The sequence below is a fragment of the Rutidosis leptorrhynchoides genome, chromosome 2 (assembly GCF_046630445.1).
Source record: "Rutidosis leptorrhynchoides isolate AG116_Rl617_1_P2 chromosome 2, CSIRO_AGI_Rlap_v1, whole genome shotgun sequence".
NCBI classification, from domain to species: domain Eukaryota; kingdom Viridiplantae; phylum Streptophyta; class Magnoliopsida; order Asterales; family Asteraceae; genus Rutidosis; species Rutidosis leptorrhynchoides.
In genome coordinates this window covers 270,351,389-270,372,828 of record NC_092334.1, presented here as the reverse complement: position 1 = coordinate 270,372,828, position 21,440 = coordinate 270,351,389, and the positions used below count along the sequence as shown (strand labels likewise).

General features: G+C 33.4%; 1 non-coding gene across 1 annotated transcript; it reads left to right on the top strand.

The window, feature by feature from the left end:
* The first annotated feature begins 20,755 nt into the window (after positions 1–20,755).
* On the top strand, positions 20,756–20,862 carry LOC139894969 (small nucleolar RNA R71). Its single transcript, XR_011775441.1, has one exon. It is a non-coding gene; the product is annotated as a small nucleolar RNA R71 (small nucleolar RNA).
* Positions 20,863–21,440: the final 578 nt, after the last annotated feature.

The window sequence follows — 21,440 nt, the reverse complement described above, 5'->3', positions numbered from 1 at the left end:
TTTGTATCGTCAAATATCAATATTTGTATTCATAATATCACTTTATATCATATAAAGATGAAATTGGATGTATAAATTAGATTATTATTACTAATATTATTATTATCGATAAAATATTAATATTATCATAATTAGTATGGTATTATTATTATTATTATTATCATTTTTACAGTTATTATTATCATTAATATTATATTTATCATTATTATTAATTTTATTAATATTATTAGATATTAATAGTATTGTTATTATATATTATTATTATTAATTAAAAAAAACAGTAGGGATCTATATTATACGCTTGACCTCTGTATCCTTTATCTCTATTATTATTATTTTTTTTTGTTTCTTTCCTGCTCCCAACTCGTGAACCTGTGTTGACATTTTCTCCATTTTTTATCAACCGATCTCTATTATTACAACATGATTATGTATAATTGCAAATCAAATAAAAAGGAAATCCAATGGGATTAAAGAGCACAGCGATATTTTTTTTTTCTTCTTCTCTGCACGCTCCAATTTTTTTTTCTCTTAATTCAATTTCGAATAAAGTTTCAAAATCTAAAAATGCAGAAAGGTTAGAAATCTTTCTTTGAATCTATCTGCAAAATCTCAACTCTCAAATCTTTATATCGATCTTGAATTTTGAAGTCAAAGTTTAGTTTAAAAAAAGTCAACAATTGTTCTTGAGACAAATTCGCGTTCGTGTATATGTTTCTGATCAAATTGACGATTGCAGTAGTTTTTATACATGTTTAGAAAACTATTTCGTATTATAAACATTATCTATAATGTTATCTATTACGAAATCAAATTTTTTTTTTTTGTTCCAAGAACCGACGCTGCAGTAGGCCTTTAGTATTTTTTTTTTTTTTATTTTAGAACCCAAATTATTTTTTTTTCTGTAATGTTTTGAAGCTTTAAAGGGAACCCCGATTTTTTATTTTTTTTTGGTTATTGATGTTTTGTTGAATCCATGAGACTTGTGGAGAAGAAGAGGAATAGAAGAAAAACAGTTTATATATAAAATTTAAATTCGATATTAGTACAGAGAATCAGAATTGGTGGGATGGTCGAGAGTGTTTGCGTGTGAGCATGTGGTCACGAGATCGAGTCCAGAGGACGGTAGTTTCTTTTTTTTTTTTGAAACTCTTTTCATGTGAGGTAGTTTTCTTTTCTAATTTTTTTATTGTTATTATATATTAATTATTATTAGTATTATTATTATTATTGTGATTGTTTTGATTGTTATTGTTATTGTTATTATTAGTATCATACTTGTTATCATATTTGAAAGTATTATAGACATTACTATTATTATTATGATAGGTATTAATAATATTATTATTAGTAATAAACTTATCATTTTAGTATTTTATCATCATTAGGATTATGATTATGATTATCATTATTATTATTATGAAGGAAATAAAAATATATTATTATCATCAATATTAGAATTTGTACCGGTTTATAAATAATAGTATCATCAGTACATTTACAATTAATAATATCATATTTATCAGTATCATCATTAATATTTACTAGTATTATTATGATTATCATTTATCATTTTATAAATATTAGAACCCTTATTATTAACATAAGTATGGTATTAGTATTAATATTATTTTAGAGTTATTATTATTAGTATCATTAACAGTTATCATTTTCATTTTTTTTGCTCTTAGTATTATCATTATTAATAAAATTATTATTATTATTAGTAAATCATTATTATCTAAATTATTATTTTAACAAATAAATCTTTTGTACACTATATATATATACTTATGGTATATACTAGGATTGTATTAATAATTCACATAACAAACTAATAAAATTTCATAAATACAATACTAACCACAAATATATGTATATAAATATATTAATGTCACTATTTATATAAACGTAAATCATTATAGATATATATACATAAAATCGATATATATATATATAAAATATAACTTAAAATATAATATAAGTATACGTTTTAAAATAAAGGTTAGAATAAATTCTACAAAACTATAATATATAAATAATACATATTAATAAATGAAATTTTGTAACTTACATTATACGTATTAATATATACACAATTGATATAGGTTCGTGAATCCGAGGCCAACCCTGCATTGTTCAATGACGTCATATGTATTTTTACTACAAAATACAGTATCGTGAGTTTCATTTGCCTTTTTACCCTTTATATTTTTGGGCTGAGAATACATGCGCAACTTTTATAACTGTTTTACGAAATTGACACAAGTACGTGAAACTACATTCTATGGTTGGATTATCGAAGTCGAATATGCCCCTTTTTATTAAGTCTGGTAATCTAAGAATTAGGGAACAGACACCCTAATTGACGCGAATCCTAAAGATAGATCTATCGGGCCCAACAAGCCCCATCCAAAGTACCGGATGTTTTAGTACTTCGAAATTTATATCATGTCCGAAGGAGGATCCCGGAATGATGGGGATATTCTTATATATGCATATTGTTAATGTCGGTTACCAGGTGTTCAATCCATATGAATGATATTTTTGTCTCTATGCATGGGACGTATGTTTATGAGAAATGGAAATCTGAAATCTTGTGGTCTATTAAAATGATGGAAACGATTGTTTAAGTTAAACTAATGAACTCACCAACCTTTTGGTTGACACTTTAAAGCATGTTTATTCTCAGGTACGAAAGAAATCTTCCGCTGTGTATTTGCTCATTTTATAGATATTACTTGGAGTCATTCATGGCATATTTCAAAAGACGTTGCATTCGAGTCGTCGAGTTCATCAAGATTATTATCAAGTCAATTATAGTTGGATATATTATGAAATGGTATGCATGTCTGTCAACTTTCGATGTAATGAAATTTTGTCTTTTCAAAAACGAATGCAATGTTTGTAAAATGTATCATATAGAGGTCAAGTACCTCGCGATGTAATCAACTGTTGTGAATCGTTTATAATCGATATGGACTTCGTCCGGATAGATTAGGACGGGTCTTCACATTTATGTTGCGATAAACATTGATATACACGGTTTGTAATTTATGTGTTGTTATCGAGCTGTATATTCCCTCTTATATCTTGGAGTTTCATACTTTTGTTTTCTCTTCCCGACCTTAAGTCAAGCGAATAATTTTTCCAGAATTTGTAGATATAGAGTTTCGAATGATTATAATGTTCTAAGCAGGAAGGAACATGATAGCACGATTTGATTTTCAAATTTATCAACATCACGGAAGATAGAACCATCAAGATTACATTTTCTTGATATATTCAGAAGTTAAGTAGAATGATAGAGTTATGTAACATGACACATGATGATGGTATGATCTACTGTGAATCATCATGTTCCATTAGAAACTCAGCATGACTTACTATAATATAATCACGTTGGCCAAGTGTCATTATATTATACTAATCCATGCTTCAATTCCCAACACTTCTCCACAATTCATTCATAATTTGTACTTAGATTTTACAGAAGTTTCCATTATAATGGAATACATATAGCACGAAGAGGTACATAATTTCGGTCGAAAATATTTATGAAAATATCCTCAAAAATATCGAATATATTTATGATGATATTTTGGTATTTCTAAGTTCGATGGTTGATGAGGAAGATTTTCCGCAAGATTTTAACATGAGTACGGAGCAAGATATTCGTTGAAGGTTTCATCGGATCCAGAATTACATGGATTCTTTGAATATATGGTATGGTCCTTGTATTTGTCCTTGGTCTCCTTCGTGGTTAGCTCAATCCATTTTCCAGTTCCAACTTTTCTGAGCTTTTCCAACATACTATTTTTTATCATCAAACTTTCAATGATTAAGGTAATTTACGATTGTCTATGGTTTCTGTTGCTTCATTCACCTTTTTCAACATTCAGAGTATTGATTTGTGACTGAGTGCTGTTCAGAATTTCAGAATGAGAGATCATAATTCTAAGAGATAAATGTCATACATATAACTGTTGATGTAGATATGCTGTGAGTTTTCAAAGTACTGATTGCTGATTCCCGGTAATTGTTATGGCAGTTCTATTTACAAGATACGGATGAGTATATGATAGGGTTTCAATGAATAAATATAATGATTTGTCAGATAGATTTAAGCCAAAAAGCAACGAGGTTGCTGGTACGTCTGCTGGTAATAAGGTGGAATATAAAAGAATTCTCCGGTATCAAAAGGGTAATTGTATATATCAGGATTATAGTAAGGCTACTTCGAATGAAAAGTCGAAGCTGACTTGGTGGAGCTGTGACAAAATTGGCTACTTTGAAAAGAAATCGCAAAGTTATTTTTGCTAATAAATGCCAAAGGATCTGACGCAGCTACGTGTTAAACTTTTACTCAGTTGCCGAGAGTTTCTCAGGTGCATAACTATATGCATAAATCTTTCCTTCCGTAGATGAAGTGCGGTTGATTCATCCTATCGATTGCGGTGTTTTCAAGAATCATGAAAGGTTTGAACGTAGATTGTAATCGTCAAGATACAAATGAGGTTTAAGATGAAATCAAGTGGCAAACTTGAAGAGATGTTTAGTTTCATATGTTATAATCAATATTTTAATTCATTTTAATTATCCAATGTTATTAGTCCACAGTTGATAGTCCACAGTTACTAACTCAATAATTCATATATAGTTTATAATATTCAAATTAATTAATAGGTATCATGACCCGTGTACATGTCTCAGACTTGATCACGACTCAAACTATATATATTATTATAGAATCAACCTCAACCCTGTATAGAGAACTCGATCATTACTGCATATAGAGTGTCTATGGTTATTCCAAATAATATATATATATATATATATATATATATATATATATATATATATATATATATATATATGCCTCGATATGATATGTCAAAACCTTGTATACGTGTCCCGATATTTAAAGTGCGTAAAATAAATACAGAAATTAAATGACGATAAATAAAGTGCGTAAAGTAAATAACAGAAATTAAGTGACGATAAATAAAATTGCGATAATTAAATTGCGATAAACAAACTGCGATAAATAAAATGTAATCAGTTAGCTAGGAACAGTTAGCGTGGAGTCTTAACAAAATTTTTTGTAGTTAATTTGTTTGTTTCTATCAAATTTTTATTTCGTCAAATGTGTTCTTCATTATGCCACTTGTTGGATTCTGATAGATCAAAATCCAAATATGAAATTGAATGAAAAGGGTTATTCTACGGTGAACAGCTGTGGTTGTAGGTAGAATAGTAAATGACTGTTGAATTAGATTCGAAGAATGTGCAGTGTACTTATTAATGCAAAATCTAAATATTCCTCGGGTATTACCTACCCGTTAAAATATATTCACCATTAACAGTTTGTACAATGAAAAGTTTAATTACAATCTTTATGAAAACATATATAGATATATATTTTCTTCAGATGTAATCATGGATTTAATGAGTCAATGTGATATTAAACTCATCAAATTTACGGCTAGAACTAGAGTACATAATCTCTAAAACATTAGAGATTACATAATTGCCATTAAGGACGAAGATAGTTTATGTAGAATGATTCGTAGAACGATGATTATGCTTGAGGTATAGATTGTGAGGTTGAGACGTGTGATGATGTTGTTGTTATTGGTACTTGTTATGCTGCTGGTGCTGCTGATGGTGGTACTGTTGCTGTCGGTGCTACAAGTGTTGTTGGTGCTGAGGTTGATGATGATGTTGGTGTAGTAAGTATAGCTTGTAATTCACGAACCATTCTTGTCAAGGTTTCTATCCTACCCTCTATCATTTCTATCCATCCACTCATCTGATTCGATAGATCTTGATTATCAATTCGAAGTTCAGTTCCCTAACTTCTTCTAATATTCCCCTTCGATTGGTATTCAGAAGTAGAGGTTGAATATTTTCTGAGATTGCAGTAACGCGACCTTCGAGGTGGAAAACTTTAGCAAGAATGGTGAATACAGTGTTGCACATAGGTTCACCGGTGAGTACATCGTTTTCTCCGATGTTAGGAGGTAAGTTTGGTTCGTGGTAGGGCTCGCCTTCTTCATTTCTCCATCGAGTGAGTAAGTCTCGGACCCACCCCCATCTCCTCCAGAAAGAAAATTAACTAAATGTTTGAGGCACTTCTGGTTCATTGACTTCGGAGTCTGCTTCAATATACATCTCGAAATCACTTCCGGAACTAATGGAATCCAAGCTACGTGTAGGATCCATCTCTCATGATCCGTTAAAGGGTTTTGATATGAAATGATTTTCGAATATCGAATGATATTCTAATTATATATAGAATATCTATACATACTTCCAAAGATCCCGTGAATTAGAAACTTAAGGAAACGTGTCGGATAAAGTCTACAGTGACAGATACGCTAAGATATGGATTAGTAGATATGCTAAGATATGAATTTTGTCTATACACTATTCATGCAATCATTGTAGTAAGATGTGTCTAGACTAAGAATGATAAGCAGGTAATTTCCTAAGGATGATAAACTGATGATTTCCGAAAAAAATGATAAGCAAAATTTTTGACATGCAGACACGGTCGAAGTCCAGACTCACTAATGCATACTAACGACTTATCAGTTATACACACTAATGCAGACCTGGTTCGCTAAGACCACCACTATGATACCAACAGTAGAGACCCGTCCTAATCCATCTGGACGAAGTCCATATTGATTACAAACGATTCACAATAGTTGGTTACATCGCGAGGTACTTGACCTCCAGATGATACAATTTTACAAACATTGCATTCGTTTTTAAAAGACAAACTTTCATTACATCTAAAGTTGACGACATGCATACCATTTCATAATATATCCAACTAAATTTGACTTAATAATAATCTTGATGAACTCGACGATTCGAATGCAACGTCTTTTGAAATATGCCATGAATGACTCCAAGTAATATCTATAAAATGAGCAAATGCACAGCGGAAGATTTCTTTCGTACCTGAGAATAAACATGCTTTCAAGTGTCAACCAAAAGGTTGGTGAGTTCATTAGTTTATCATAAACAATCATTTCATACTTTTAATAGACCACAAGATTTCATTTTTTCCATTTCTCATAAACATACGTCCCATGCATAGAGACAAAAATATTATTCATATGGATTGAACACCTGGTAACCGACATTAACAATATGCATATAAGAATATCCCCATCATTCCGGGATCCTCCTTCGGACATGATATAAATTTCGAAGTACTAAAGCATCCGATACTTTGGATGGGGCTTGTTGGGCCCGATAGATCTATCTTTAGGATTCGCGTTAATTAGGGTGTCTGTTCTCTAATTCTTAGATTACCAGACTTAATAAAAAAGGGGCATATTCGATTTCGATAATTCAACCATATAATGTAGTTTCGATTACTTGTGTCTATTTCGTAAAACATTTATAAAAATTGCGCATGTATTCTCAGCCCAAAAATATAAAGGGTAAAAAAGGCAAATGAAACTCACCATACTGTATTTTGTAGTAAAAATACATATGACGTCATTTAACAAGTGTAGGTTTGACCTCGGATTCACGAACCTATATTCAATATGTATATTAATATATGTAATAGAAATCTCATAATCTCATTTATTAATTGTATAATATTTATGTGTTTGTAGTTATATAAATTTCATACTAATTTTTATTTTATACATATACTTTGTTTATATGTATTATAACTTAAATTATATGTTATATAACTATTTTCTATATATATACATTGAAAATAATTAATATTTATTCATTTAGTTATATTAATATATATATATATATTTATATATATATATATATATATATATATATATATATATATATATATATATATATATATATATATAATTATATGTTTTAGTGTTATATATATAAAAATATAGTTTGTTATATGTAATATTGTTCATAATAATAATACTAACCTAAATGAAATTTTTAATAAATATAATAACTTTATATAAAATTGATAATTTTTGACAAGGTGATAGTTTTAATAAAAATAGTAGTAATAATCATATTAATAAATATAATGATAATATTAATAATAATACTTATGTTAATAATAATAATAATGATAATAATAATAATAACAATAATAATAATAGAAATAATAATAACAATAAGTTATACCTTTGTAGCATTAAAAAGACTTAAAGTGCCCGAGACAGGACACAAACCCGCGACCTCCCGCTAACTCAATAAAACTCCAAACCACTACACCACTTGTTACGTTGTTGTGATTACTCGCATGTTTATTTATTTACCCCACTGTTCGTCACCACTAATTATCATCATCATACATAACCTACTCATCATCATCATTTTATCATATATCTTTTTAATCATCATTTACTTCATCTCATCATGATCATCATAGAGCCCTTGTCACCATGCAATACGTAATTTTCAACATTTACATTTTTTAATTCTATCAGACACATATACTAGCGGTTTGTTTATGAATTCTGGCCCAATAAGCTTAAACTAAAATCGTGGCCCATTCTAGCAATTTAATAAACCCAAGTAATATTCTGTGGCCCAAGATCAAAATAAAAATACATGGTCCGATGCTTGTTACCTTGAATCGACCCAGGCATTATATTTTTTTAACTTTGCACGTTAGATTGAGTGTGGGGTTTACTTGCATTGAAAATTTTTATCAACCTGTCCTCTTGTACGTCCCTATTATTTTAATAATATCCACCTCATGTACCCACTAGTAATTGTTTTTGGCAAGTGGAATATATTGGTTTTTGTCTGTCAAGAAAAAGGAACCTAACCGTCCTACTTGTAGTCACTATGTCGGCCATGAAATTTAGGTAGTATTATTTGAGTATAAAGGTGGTTCATGGGATATGGATTCTTGAATATAACAAGTAAACGATTCACAAAAAAATAATGATGGTAGTGGTTGTGGTGAGATGTTTAATGAATTCATGAAAAGAAATATAAGAGAGATCTATAGTGTTGGTTGATTTATCAAATGGAAACAGGAGACACACGCGTAGTAGCAGTTGTGGAGATGGTCGATTATGATGATGGTAAAAGTGATCTTCGACTAATCATAATAGCAAACAAATACCAGCTGTAGCAGTCGCGTGTTTGCAGAAGAAAATAAAATAAATATAGAAAGAGAGGGAGATGAGAAGGGTGACGGGTTGAGTGGGTTTTGATGGTTATGGTGGTTTGGCCAAAGGTGGTGATGATTCTTGGTGAGTGAGCCATAAGTGGTGGTTGATGGAAAACAGAAATACACAGATAGTAATCGTGGGTGTATATGTTTGTGGGATAATAGCGAGTTTTAATGAGGTTTGATGTTAGTGAGGTGGTGCTCGATGGTTCATGGGTTATGATTATGATCTTGGGTTTTCGGTGGACTTAATGACCGAAGCAAACAAACATCATGTTGGTCATTCAATGAAGTGTTCACTAGTAATCGATAAGTGGTATCATAGTAGTAATAATAATGGGTTTTGGTTAGAGTTGGATTTGAAGTTTACTACGGAAGTATATCATTAGTAACGAAGGCCTTCAAAAATTCAAAGTGATATTGGCGTTGGTTGATTTAGAACAATATGACAGCTACAAATTATTAATCACGAGCAAGCAAGAAGCAAAATAGAAACGATAGTGATGTTGGTTGTTTACAGGTTATAGATGGTGATCGAATGAATTAGAAAACAGTAAGTGGGTGTGGTGTGTGGCGTTTCTTGATACAATCCAAAAGAAAAATGTAATTGAAAGAATGATGATGGTGGCGGTTAAGCTTGAGGGTGGATGGTTTCAATATCTATAAAAGTAGTACATGTAATATTTGAGCAGGTAGAAAAATAAAGTTGATAATGATCTTCTAACTAAATTTGTTGGGTTGCTGAAATTGAATTCGATTTACTAATCAAATGAGAGACAAAGAATCACGGTGTAAATTCAATGGACAAAAATTTCAAAAAGCAGATTTAGTTTGTAACTGATTCGTGTAATTATTGTCTTTTTATTTTATTTTTATTTACTATTAATAATTAATAAATATATATTATTAATAATAATACTTTTAATATTATTAATAATAGTAGAAATATTAATTATAAACATTGATCTAATAATAATATTAATACTACTAATAATAAAAATAATAAAAGTAATGATAACAATAATATTAGTAATATTAATAATATAGCAAATTAAATGGTTCAAATTAATATATATATATATATATATATATATATATATATATATATATATATATATATATATATATATATATATATATATATATATATATTCACACATAACTATTTACAATTAGTGGTTCGTGAATCGTCGAGAGCAGTCGAAGGTCAATTGAATATATGAAACCGTTCAAACTTTTTGAGACTCAACTTTACAGGCTTTGCTTATCGTGTCGAAATTATTTAAGATTTAAGTTTAAATTTGGTCGGAAATTCCCAGATCGTCACATTATATACATAAATTTGAGTTTGTTGAATTAAGAAACTCGAAACGGTATATATAATGATTATCGTTATAACAATGTCTTAGTAAATACATATGAATCATATTAAGATATTGATACACTAGGTTTAATCATGATAAATGATAAGTAAACATGTCATTAAGTGTATTAACAATGAACTACATATGTAAAAACAAGACTACTAACTTAATGATTTCGAAACGAGACATATATGTAACGATTATCGTTGTAACAACATTTAACTGTATATATATCATACTAAGATATATTAATATATCATAATATCATGATAATGTAATAATTTAACATCTCATTAGATATAATAAACATTGGGTTAACAACATTTAACATGATCGATAACTTAAATGTTTCAAATCAACATTTACATGTAACGACTAACGATGACTTAACTCAGTTAAAATGTATATACATGTAGTGTTTTAATATGTATTCATACACTTTTGAAAGACTTCAAGACACTTATCAAAATACTTCTACTTAACAAAAATGCTTACAATTACATCCTTGTTCAGTTTCATCAACAATTCTACTCGTATACACCCGTATTCATACTCGTACAATACACAGCTTTTAGATGTGTGTACTATTAGTATATACACTCCAGTGATCAGCTCTTAGCAGCCCATGTGAGTCACCTAACACATGTGGGAACCATCATTTGGCAACTAGCATGAAATATCTCATAAAATTACAAAAATATTAGTAATCATTCATGACTTATTTACATGTAAACAAAATTACACATTGATATGGCCGACACGGACGGTTTTTATTTGCGCGGTGTCGTTAGGCCGAGGCTCGCCAGGATCAGCCACTCGTGGGAGAGGGTACTATTTTAAATTTATATTTAGCGGGGCCTAAATCTTAATACTCCTTATAAGTAAGGGAAGTATGACCTAGAGTCATATTTTTGAGATATCAGTAACATCGAACCTATATTGTAGCCTAAGATAGTTAGGGAGTAGTGAATATTTATTTTGGGATTTTCTAATTTATAAGATAGATAAAGTAAATGCGATAAAATTTGTAATCCAGATAAGGTTAAAGTAAGTGCATACTATGACTTCATCAGTTATTCTGCCGAGATTATAGAATGCTGGCTCATGAATAGGGAGAGGCCTTGTATTCATTACACTGGTCCTAAATGCCCCTTTCATAAGACATGTCACTGGGTACTGCGTTAGGCTTGAAGATTCTGAATAGACAGCAACGTTCCCTTACCCTGACGCCCGTGCAGTCTGGCTACAGGCATACACGTTCAGACGGCTCATCCAATTGAGCGACTCGGTTGGGTGACGTATTAACATTCCAAAATGGTCTAAACTTTCTTAAGCATAATAGAATACATGGTTTACCATATCCGAGAGACGTGATCTGCTTCAATGCTTTCGTTAATGATTGGTAAAAGATAGTTAGGCCCTTAAAAAGAGTTCAACCATAAAGAACACCATGGCCAAGCCAAGTCTGACTTCCATGAACACGTTCGGTTATCCTAACGGTCCAATCCTTTATGTGTCTAAACAAACAGTTCCTTAATTAACTAAGAATCCCTCAAGCGGGGTGCAATGCTTGAGACCGCGTTATGGTGCAGTATACTGGTCAACACTAACAGTATTCCATGGCCTTACTTAGCAGAGGTACATCTTACAACAACCGTTGTGCTTCAGCGTGCACGTACGAAGTTTATATGCTTGGTGACTACACTAGCATGGTCTAGGACAGACAATGTACTAGGCGCCTAGTCAGATGTTTCACTACGAAAGAGTCCTCAGTCGGAATCCAAAGCTCGATAGACTTACTACAACCGGTGTGCCTCGGTCGATCTTACGTTGTATCCGATAGACTTCTCTTACCAAGGGGTGACACAGATAGTGTACTCTGAATCGGGGTTCGCGACTTCATAATAACAGAGCCTATAACTACGTTCTATTAGTTGGAAAAGCGATTGAGTTTAGAGCATAATCGGAAAGCATTTTGACAACATACACAGACCATAATATTATTTCGGCATTAAAACTGCTTACATCATAGCATACACTAAAGATAACTACTCGCTAATCATGGCAATAATATCATAAACATTATATAAGATAAAGGATAGAAGTATCAGTAGATTAAACGAGTTCCGAATACAAAAGTGACAACTTCAAGACTCCAGACCGCTCCTAATACAATCTTCAGCGTTCTTCTCCGGGTACTAGGTTTCCCGCATGGAGTCGAAGGCCTTGAGAGTATGACTAATATTGTACAAGAGAGAGAAATAAGTGAATTAAAGTGTGTGTTGGAATGAATGACAAAGACCCTTTAAATAGACTTGGAATTTGCCAGCATACACCTGGCAGGGCGTATGGCAAGGCGTATGGCAGCCCATTTTTGGCAGGCCGTATGCAAGGCAGGCCGTATGGTGGCTCGTGTGGTGGCACGTATATGGCAGGCCTAGGCTGTATGGCAGGCCGTATGTGTAACGACCCGGATTTTTCCGATCGTTTTACACTTATAAGATTAATATTTACATAAATTAAAACTTACCAACATGATAAGCAATCTAAATTGTTGAGATTTATGATTTTGAAAAGAGTTTTACATAACGTTTAACCGTCTAGTTTGACCGATGATATCACGAACTATACAATATATGTTAATTATATGTTTGTGTATATATATGTATATATACATATTTAACATGATTTAAGGATGTTTAAATATCTCATTTTGTATTAATAACAATAAGTTATAAGTATATTTTGAAACTACTAACTTAAGCTTTCAAAACGATAACTATACGTAACGTTATTTGACATAAATACTTACGACCTATAATGTTTATACATATATCGTATATATAATGTATTTAATCACTTTTAAAGACTTAAATACATAAAACAATATAAGTATATTCACAAAAGATAGCTATATTTGAATCCTCATTCCATTTTTCACAAGATTTCTATACGTATATCTAGAGTATATGTACTCGTATCATACCTAGCTTCTATACGTATTTACTATTGGTATATACACATCAAATCACCACCAACCAGCCCTTGTTCATGCCTTATGTATAAGGTAACTACTTTTGTTATTTAGTATGATAATTTCACATGATTAAAAGATCTTTTCACAAAATTACAAATTTATACACCTTTTACACCACCATAAATACATGCATCCATTTTCAATTTTTGGAACATCATTTCTCTAGCTAAACACACACACTTACTAGCCTCATGTCTCTATAAGAAATCCAGCAAAAATCCTCTCAAGAATCACCTTAAACACCACCATAAAAAGATCAACAAAAACACTACAAAAATACAACTTTCAATTCAAGTTTATGTCTTAAGTTGCTTCCAATCTTTCATCCAATTTCATCACTCTTTTGGTTCTAGGTTTTTACTCCTATTTTACAGCAATCTTGTCCAAGTAACTTGAGGTAGTAACTTTGTTCATAACCTTATTCGATTCATATATATATAGCTATCTTATTGTATGGTATACAATTTTAAAAACAAAAACATAGTTTGAATGATTTCAAACTTGTTTGCAAACTAAATAGATCCTTCTAACTTAACTTTTAAAATACTTCAAGACCTGTAATATAACTTAAATATATGCTAATTTAACAAGGTATAACTTGGTTTTTCAAAGAATACCTTAAAAAACTGTTTTTATGACGTCGGAGTGCAACCGGGGGCTGTTTTGGGTTGTATAATTAAAAACCATCTTGAACTTTGAATTGGAGGTTTATATTCTGGAAAAATGATATTTCTTATGAATATGTTAACACATAAAAATTTCATGATTTAATTCATAGTATAAGTATTTTTAGAAAAATGGTCATTAAATGATGTTTTTGTAACAAAAATGATTAACTTCATAAGTTTCACCAAAATTTGACCTATGACCTATGATTTCGAATACAAACTAAGGTATTTACAGTTCATATTCTTAAAGAGGGACTCGATCCAAGGAAGTGGAAAGTTGAATCAACGAAAACGGAGTTGTAACGAAGAAATTATGACCAAAACAAAATCGGATATCCAAGACTAGTTTAGCCACGAAAATAATTGGAGAAAATTAAATAAATCACATCTTCCTAAAGTAACATGATATTTTATACATATGTACTCATAATTTAATTTTATATGGTTCAGGATCACCCGTAAACAATACGAGAAGATTAATCATAAGATCCCATGATTGTACGCAACACGTCATTTGACAACACCGGTACTTTATGTACGCAACACGTCATTTGACAACACCGGTACCATGGGTCAAGATTAATCTCGACCAATACATATACGATGGGGGTTTTATTTATTTCATTGGGGGTTTATTAAACAACTAAATATGAACCATTAAAATTGAATTACTAACATCGGACTGCTAACTACGGACTAAGGAATTATTAAAAGTATTAAAAGTATTATAAGTATATATATGTGACGATTGTTTAAAAAGAAAAGGTATTGATATATTATATATGGATAGGTTCGTGATATCAATCGGAGACCAAGTCGAAATTACATATCTTCAAGACAAAAGTGAGTATATAGTCCCACTTTTAAACTTTAAACATTTCGGGATGAGAATACATGTATTTTATGTTTTACGATATGGACACAAGTAACTGAAAAATATATTCTACGTTGAGTTGTACCACTGGCATACTTCCCTGTAGCTTGGTAACTACTATTTACAGCGGTATTGTAAACGCGAATCCTGTTGATAGATCTATCGGGCCTGACAACCCCAACCGGACTGGACGACCAGTATTCAACGGTTGCACAGTACTTCGCTTCGTGACTACACCTTGGTACGGTGTAGTAAGATTTCATAATAAAGGGAATATGCGACGTGATTAAATGTTAAGTATGGTTACCAAGTGCTCAACCACTTAGAATATTTTTATTAAAATGTTTATATATGAAATCTTGTGTTCCATTGTTATAACGCTGCTAGCATCAAACCTATATATCTCACCAACTTTATGTTGACGTTTTAAAGCATGTTATTCTCAGGTATGAATTAAGTCTTCCGCTGTGCATTAGCTCATGTTAAGGATACTACTTGGGACCTTTTAAGCCATGATACAAAGACGTTGCATTCGAGTCATTGGAGTTCAATAGAGAATATAAATAAGTAAATGACATATTAGGTCATTTGGATATTATGAAATGTTAGACGAAAATGTCAAATATTGATGTAATGATAGTTTGCCTTTTAAGAATAAATGCAACATTTGTAAAATGTATCATATAGAGGTCAAGTACCTCGCAATGTTATCATATGTTATTGTATTCGTCCCTATGGATTGGGTCGGGTCGTCTCAGTATGGCTTGCTGATCAGCCTTGATTCCCTGGATCTTAACTTCTAGAATCTTCGTTTTAGCTCCGATTCTCTTGATTCTTTTTGCACTGCCTTTGTAATTACTTGTTCTTCAATTCTAACTGATGAAGTGGGTATTTTGCCCAAAAATTTCAAATCTTTCTTGTTTTTGGGCCTTAATACCGGGGTAAAAACGTGTCTTTTTAGCCGATATCAAATATCCCACACTTAGACTTTGCTTGTCCTCAAGCAAACTCTCATTTTAAAGAATCTTTTTGGCGTTTCTTTTCTAATAGCCTAAGCGGTTTGCTTTTATTATAAGAGCAAAAATATAAGGTGAGTCATCTATGTTAGGATTGAAATTATCTCAGCAAGCATGCGAGGAGGTTACATGACATAGGCTAGCTTTCACGGATCACTCAAATCACTCAAGTGTTTAGGGTTCCCTATAGATCTAAGAAATGAATACACTCATAGCCAGTCATGCTGCACCCATCGTCATAGGCTTGATAAAGACTGAAATCCTTACTGCTAACGCAAGAACGGTAGTAATCTCAGCTTTATGGGTTATTTGTCAATGATGGAGAAGGAATTTTGGAGTGGTAGTGCAGTTGTTTTTGAAGGGTGAGATAAAAGGGTAATGTAGTCTTTATACAGACTTTTATTCGGATAGATAGGAGTGCTGAAATATTTTGAGAAGCACTTTTGAACTTTTTCTTCATTTGATAATCATTTTCGGTCGAGTTCTCTTCGGCATTTCTTTTATTTAGTTCTGCTCCTTCATCATTTTTTTTTGGAGACTTCATCTCGAGAAACTTTTTGCCGGTAAACTTTTTCAAGACCTTTGCCATGATACTTGAGAAGTTTATAACATTGGGTTTTCGAAAGGAATCTCATTTTCTGGGTTTTCTGAGAAACAGTAAAGGTGATATGGATGTGGTGGTGGAGTAGAAGTAGTGGAGGTGTGGAAGGCTTATGTTTGACAAATGGGTAGCTATTTTGATTACAACCGAACCATGCTTTGCTGCTTGGAGATGTAGATCTAAAGCAAGTTCTGATTCTGAGCACAGACATCGGCACTCTCAACGAAAAATAGTGAAGCATTAAAGATGAATGCTGGTCTTATTTGGGGTGCCTCACCATAATCAATTTAGGTCGATAATGCCTTAGTCATGTAATGCTCTATTAGAGATTTCAATCTAACAAGATTTTCACCTTACTTAAGCCTTATTTTTATTGACAAACATTTTAGGTTTTCAAAAATACTTTTTCGAAAAGGGTTTCTTTTTTAAAATTTTGAAATTTGGCTTAAGGACTTGGAATCTTCGTAATGGTTCATCATGATACGGCATAAAAAGATACCAACATCCCACACTTAGACGAACATTGTTCTCAAAGTTCCTAGTGTATCCCACACTTAGGAGTTTTAGTTGAAGATTTGGGAGTGTTTGTCTAGTGCTTTAATTGGGTGTTAACCCACACTTAGTGATAAGCTAGGATGCGGTATGGTTTAAATCTTGAGCTAGTAGCGAAAAGAAAGAAATACCCCCAGCAGATGCGGCTGGTTTCCTTGCTTCTTTATTGGCTCATTTGTCATCCTTTATTCTTCTACTATACTTTATTGCACGGGTTGTCTCTCGAGAAGCGCTTTTCTTTAAGGTCGTTGGCTTGACCGTAGTGATTCTTCAAAAAGCAAACATTCCTCGTTGATGGTTGTGATCTTGGTCTTCTTGAGGGAATGTGAGTCTTGGTGGATAAGTTCTGAGAAATTGTCGGACCAATAGTGGTAACAAGTCCGGTACTTCTCTTGAAGATCTTCTGAACGATAAGTAGTGCGCAGTTTCGGCTCTTGATAAGTCTTAAAGTCCGATGAGAATATGATCCACAGCTCTGCTGGTTGACCCATGAATGTCAATCATGGTTGCAGTGCTGGTGTTGATGATTTCTCTGACTGGATGCTCATTTTGGAGGTCTTCAAACAATGTAAGAAACTGTATCTTTACAATTTTGAAGTCTTCGGAACGGTGATCTCCACAGTAAGAGTCTGTAGCTTTGCACAGATTAGTTAAGAGACGAAGCTGGAAAGAAGTGAACAACAATCCTGATTCGAGTATTAATTTCACCGTCTTTGAGTATATCTCTCGACATTCAGCTTTAAATATGAAACTAGGATTTGTGGATTCGTGGAAGATACGTGATAGCTGCTTCGTAACATAGGTGGAAATGTTGACTCGATCTGGCTCAAGATGAGAGAACGGATTGTTTCACCTTGCTTCCTTCATAACAGTGTCTTGTAACTCTTTGATAATCAGATCAGCGTGGTGATCAATTGTTACGTAAATCACTAGTCTGTCTGGTGTGCTTTCGAAGTTATCTCTATCCAGAAGAGCGAAAAGACTGTGAATATCCTCGATCATTTGCAAATCAGAGTGATAAGTCGGGCGACCGGTGGAAAGATCCATATGCTTCCGGATGAGAGTCAGTAGTGCTCGTTCGTTTCGTGAGAACGGAAGCGCAGATCCGGCTAAGGCATTATAAACCTTAGAGTAAATGATCTTCTGATCTCGACAGAATCTTGTCTCGAGAATAGTGTGAACCACTGAATTATGCTCTCGTTGCCTTTCTTTGTGATAGATATGATCGTGAAGAGAGTTAATAAAGTCTTGAATGCGTTCTTCTAGGATTTCAACATCATTGTCTTCTCTTCGGAGATAGAGGTGGTGCTCTTCTCTAATAGCCATGATTCGTTCTGTTAAGCGTAGCGAAAAATCAATGGTGGACTTTCGGATGGCTTCGAGAATGTCTTCAAATTCATCGGTATCATTGATGAAGGCAATCATGTCTGCATGTGTGGATATAAATGGAATTTGATCTGAAGAAGAGTCTGGCTCCCCTTGATCTACTTCAGTTGGAGAGTGTGAGTTAGTCAGAATGTCTTCGTGATGCTCTTCCTCGTCATCATCGGTATCCGGTTCCTCTGAGGATGCGTCTGATGAACGGGTTCCTTCAGTATTCTGATTCTCCACTTTGATACTTACAGAATCAATTTCTATATCCTTAACCTCAGCCTTGTCAGTCTTCTTTTTGAAGCGAATGATTAAACTGTGATCTGTCGTTTCAAGCCTCATTATTTCTTCATGACGCTCAGTGCTTGGAACGGGTGTTGTCGCAGTTTCTTTTACGTCTTCCATTTCCTCTTCCTCTTCAGATTCCTTCTTTTCCTCTATTTCTTCGCTGGGATCTCCTTCTTCCATTTTTAGGTCGTCTATAGACTGTGATTCGACACCCATCTTGATATCATTGGCTGGTGGTAATAACTCATCATTGGAAGTGATTCGTCTGTTGGAAATAGCAAACATCTCTGCCTGTCCAGAAAGATCGGTTGGTCGGTCAATTTTGAAGGTAACGCTCTCCCCATGTGATCGTAAGATCATGGTTTGATTGTACACATCAATAACAGTCCTAGCCGTATTCATGAAAGGTCTTCCTAACACTATTGGGGTGTGTAGGTCTTCCTTAATATCCATTACTACGAAATCCATAGGATACAAGAATTTTTCGACTTTCACCAAGACGTTCTCAACTATGCCCTTAGGATATCGAATTGTATGATCGGCAAGTTGGATTGTCATTTTAGTTGGTGACAAATCTCATAACTCCAATCTCTTGTAGAGAGAGTAGGGGATTAGGTTGATACTTGCTCCTAAATCTACTAGTGCATTAATGGTTCCAGATTGGTAGATTGAACACGGGAAAATGAATCGACCCGTATCTCCTAGCTTAGGTGGTAGAGAGTTTCTGAGTAATGCAGAGCATTCTTCACTCAGTGGAATTTTGTTAGAGTCTGGTATCCTCTCCTTTGTAGATAGAAGCCTTCGGATGTATCTCTTCTGGTTGGGAACTTTGGACATAGTGTCCAAGAATCTTCCTCTAGTTTAAAGGAATCAAGCTTGGATGGTTCTTCTTGTAGCCTTCCAAGATAAGGTACGCGAACTGGAGTTTTAGGGGTTAGCTTCTGAGTATATGTTGATTTGTTCTTGAGCCTAGTTGACCATCTCCGTGGTTCTTCCTCTAGGATTACGGAATCCATTTACTTTGCTTCTTCTATGTGGGGATTCTGGATAGTATTACTTGGCAATCTTCCCTGCGGTTGGGTTTCAAGGCTTTGTGATAACTATCCGAGCTGCATTTCCAAACTTTTGAGCAGAGCCAATTGATTTCTCATTAGTATCTCCGTCTGATCTTGTCTGGTTGCAGTTCTCTGATTTAACTGTTTTTGTCCTTGGATGAACTGAGTTAACTGATCATCAGCTCCGAGAGTGGGGTTAGCTGCTTTTGTAATCTGGGTGGTAGGGGAATTCTCCTCAACTGGGGGACCAGTGAGTGGAAGTGGTTGATCGTAGGTCAATTGAGATTGTTGGGCTGGATAAAGTGGATAGCGATAGCGGAAAGGTTGATTGCTTCGCTGAAATTGATTAACCCTTGGTGGTTGATTGAATCCGGGATTTGGTGGACGAGCTGGGTATTGAACATAACAGACTGAACCGTCAGAGTTTTCGTACTTAACTTGATAGTCTTCAGTAGGTTGCGGGTTGGTACAATTAACACAAGCCTGAGCTTGGTTAACCTGCTGCGGTTGCGTCTTCAATTCTCCGAGTTGCTTGGCAAGAGATTCCATCTTATCTGTGAGGGATTTGATGGCCTCCGTTTGATTGTTAAGTGCAGAGAGTGGGGCAAATGATGAAGTTGTTTCACCACTGTTCCAATCATGATGATGCATCGTCATGTTCTCAAGCAATTCCCATGCTTCATCTGCGGTTTGGTTCATCAGATTCCCTTGAGCTGCTGCATCTATCGTCGTCCTATGATTTACCGTAAGACCATTGTAGAAGGTACAGATTTGGGCTGACCGTTCTAACTGGTGATTAGGGCACTTCTTCAGCAGGGTTTTGAAACGCTCCCATGCAGTGCAAAGAGATTCATCATAACTTTGTTTGAAGTTAATGATGTCATTCTTCAGTTTGGTTTATTTAGAAGGAGGGAAATATTTGTTTAGGAATTTAGTCGCCATCTCTGTCCATGACGTGATGGAATCTTATTCCAGTCCTTCAAATCAAGTTTGAGCATGATGAGTGAGAGAATAGGGGAACGAGTATAGCTGGACTATATCTTGTCCTATCCCTGGCTGTTTGTAGGAGTTCGAAAGAGATATGAATTTATCAAGGTGAGAATTAGGATCGTCATTCGGTAATCCATGAAACTGACAGCTATTCTGAATTAGCTGGATGATGTGTTTTTTTAACTCGAACGAGTGTCCTTGAATCTCTGGAAATCTGATTAGTCTTCCTCGACCTTCAATCGAGGGTTTCGTGTTTTCTGCTAAAGTAATGCGTAACGCCATTTGGTTTCTGATTCTTGCTTCCTTGCGTGCTTTAGAGATTATTGCGTCTGGATCAGGTACGAATAACAACGGCCCTGGTCTAGATCGGGTTTGGGTCATACACTAGGTATGCCTTTTTTTGTTTTTAATTTTCGCAAATAAGCTAAATTATAATAAGCTAATCTAAACTAATCTAATTCTAAGGTAATCTAATTTAATCA